At 39.9% G+C, this 3,336-nt stretch overlaps 1 long non-coding RNA gene across 1 annotated transcript; it reads right to left on the bottom strand.

Moving 5' to 3' along the window:
- Nucleotides 1–471: 471 nt before the first annotated feature.
- LOC123125519 (uncharacterized) lies at nt 472–2,968 on the bottom strand. The gene is made up of 3 exons (XR_006461429.1): nt 2,120–2,968; nt 1,812–2,028; nt 472–1,736 (listed from the first exon to the last, which is right to left on the bottom strand). It is a non-coding gene; the product is annotated as an uncharacterized lncRNA (long non-coding RNA).
- Between the last annotated feature and the right edge of the window lie 368 nt (nt 2,969–3,336).

Here is a 3,336-nt window from a genome sequence, read left to right as displayed (position 1 = left end):
TTAGGGCACCTGATTCACAATGTAATGTCTTAAATCTTGTAAATTCCATGACTTGCATGTGTTTTGTTGACCTGTCCTACATAAGTGGGTAATACAACAATGACTTATAACTGAAGCCTTGTTAATATATTACAAAAGTTTTAAATCATATGGACAATTACAATGTACAGATTTACACCATTGAAAGAACGATAATGCTTATATGAAGCTTTAATCCCGAGCAGAAGATATAGTTTTATACTTTCAGTTTGCCAAGAATGAAAGTAATTGCCAACAAATCTAAACATTTGCAAGCATGTATGCCATCATTCTTGGATGTGTGTTCTAAACTTGTATACTTTGTGACAACCACATATCATGGTGATGTACTCTTGCGACAACCATGTGACTATCTTAGAATATATATTTCTAACTATATATATTAAAGTTTGAACCTTAAAGGACCTTGGACTGTTGGCAGGTCATGTTCACAACTATCTTGTACAGATTTTCCCAATGGTTTTTTTTTCTTTCGAAACCATGTGCCATGGTATCCTGCAATAATCAAGATGAAGTAAGAATATGTATTTGTGTACTATTGAAACTTCTAATAGTTGACTGGTGATGAGAAGCATTTGTTTCTATAGTTCATTATATAACAACATTATGGCACTTCAATAAGAAACAAAAGAACACACGACTTCAGTTGTGTCCTTCTGGTTTAAAAAATTCCAGGAATTACTTTTGCAAAATGTGGCAACCCCAGATCAAACCTATAATTCACAATTGGACAAGCTCCTTATGGACTCTGAACTGTATGAACCGATGCACCTTGACTATGACAGAGGCGCAGATCAGGGTGCTTGTGTAACTGCTTGTACGCCTTTTCGTATAACTTTGTCTCCATTTACGTCAAGGTCAGGTTATGAAGTTGGTGCCAAATTGATTGCATAGGTTAGTAAACGTAGAGGAAAACTACATAAGAATTCTAGCAGATCCGAACCTTCAACATAAGAAGAATGAACCTGAGAAGGAATAACCTCCGGTAGATCGAATACCTGAAAAATGGATGAAGTTCTGAAGGAGAACATATCATGTGCACATACTAATTTTCAGATTCAGATATATCTTCCATGTTAGATTTTATATCATACATATACACTGCCAGAAATCAATCTCACACATATGACACAATTCAGTGACTCAATTCAGTATCATCATCGTCACATAGATTTTACATGGATTCCACTTCTATGTGTTGGAAGATTAATGCCGTGGAAAATATGTAGATCAGTATTAAGATATGATTGCACCAATCAATACTAAGCTATGGGCGTCGGACGTGCTAGCCTGTTGATCTTGTTTTGCCGATGTACCTATATGCACGAATCAGTGACATGCATGATGTTTATGCTATGGGGATGGATGTGAGCCCATCGTCTGTAATTGAAGCTGCTTTAGAGTTCACACTACTCCTGGCCGAACACGCAGCAACTGCCATAGACCAAGAGAAATGGAGATCTGGTAACTCACACAGATAAAGCATGAGGTATGATATATTGAGAAGAGACAATAGATGGGGGATTAATTACTACTACTGGCAAAGAACAAATTTATTTAAAGGAACGATTGTGATAATGTAAGCTATAAATTGTATTATATTTTTACAAATATACCTGCTGTATATACTCGTGTACCATCTATGGAGCAACCGACATAAACTTCACTTCATGCTTATACACACGACACGCCTGCATCTGTGGTAGTATTGCACTGTCGGAATAGATATGTACATTGTGAATATCATTTGTATATAATAGATGATTGCATACCTCAACATGAATGTATGAAGGTTTTGATTTCCTGGTCTATTGAACTGGACGGTAGCAGCTGTGGCTTGCAGAACAACGCGTCCCAGCAGCGCTGACTTGAACAATCCAGGTTGTGTGATGTTTCCATGTCCTATTGCGCCCAGAGCAATGTGCCTCTGGTGGTATTGCTTTCTCAGTCGATAAGTTGTACTATGTAATATATATTTTACAGACCTCTCTGTGAAAAATAAAGAAACATAATTCTACACTAATTAGTTTTAAGAAAACTCAAAAAAAGGAGAAGTGTTGAGAAGTGAAACACCTCGTACCATCTTGAGCGATCTAAATTTTCAAAGCAGATTTATCTTCCAATTAGAGAATGGCATAGGCTGGGCTGCACGTGCAGCTATTTTCGGGATCCTTGGATTGCATCTTAGGCTGCTCCTGTTGATCGCGTATGTGCACAACGCAGAACCAAAAAAGCATGCACCTCGCTCTGCTAATCTAAAAGTTGGACGCCATACTGCTCTCCAACCATGACGGAGAATCCTCTGAAGTGAAACATCTCGTACCATCTTGAGCGCTCTAAATTTTCAAAGCAGTTTTATCTGCCAATTAGAGAATAGCATAGGCTGGGCTGCACGTGCAGCTATTTTCAGAATCCTTGGACTGCATCTTAGGCTGCTCAAGTCGATTGCTGGTGTGCACAACGCAGAACCGGAAAAGCATGTACCTCGCTTTGCTAATGTGAGAGTTCGACGCCATACTGCTCTCCAACCATGAAGGAGAATTCTCTCATGGAGTAATGTTGGTGGAGAGGCCAAGGTGTGTAGGACTCACACAACAATCTCGTAACCAGCCCAAGATCAGTTTTTTTTCTCATGAACCCAGGACAATTTCGGAAGATCTGCAATATAGGAAGAACGCGAGATCGGCAAAAGAGAAAAGGAAGTTGCAGCACTGGCCTGTGATGGCTTCATCCTAGGCATTGTGCGTGAACGTACACACCTGGCCATGGCCTTGAACGGACGACGGACTGCAGCAGAGGTGGGAACGCACGATGCGGCCGATCACAGTATTACTGAGCCACCATCAGCATGAGGAAGTATTCTGCGGCGGCGGCGGCGGCGCCGTGGGTTTTGCGGGATGGGAGATACCACGTGGGGATCTAGCATCCAACAACCTGGGAAGTAATAGGAGAGAACGCTCAGATTTTCCATATGTTTTATTTCTGATGAATCACGGGAGAGGCCTAGGTGAGTACGACTCACACAACAATCTTCGTGACCAGCCCAAAATCTTTTTCTTTTTCTTTCAAACATCTGTTTTTTCTCTCTAACGACTCACACAACAATCTGTTTTTTTCTTTCAAACATCACGGAAGATCTAGACCGTAATAATTAGGTCCCACCAGATTAACGGCTGTTAATTACTGATTAACGTGGGAATTTTTAGCGAGTCTGTAATTAGTATAGGTAAGGTATAGAGGTATAGATAGATAGATAGATAGATAGATAGATAGATTGCTTTGAATCACTTATGTCTT

This window comes from Triticum aestivum, chromosome 5D (assembly GCF_018294505.1).
Source record: "Triticum aestivum cultivar Chinese Spring chromosome 5D, IWGSC CS RefSeq v2.1, whole genome shotgun sequence".
Lineage (NCBI taxonomy): Eukaryota > Viridiplantae > Streptophyta > Magnoliopsida > Poales > Poaceae > Triticum > Triticum aestivum.
This window is presented reverse-complemented; position numbering and strand designations above follow the sequence as displayed.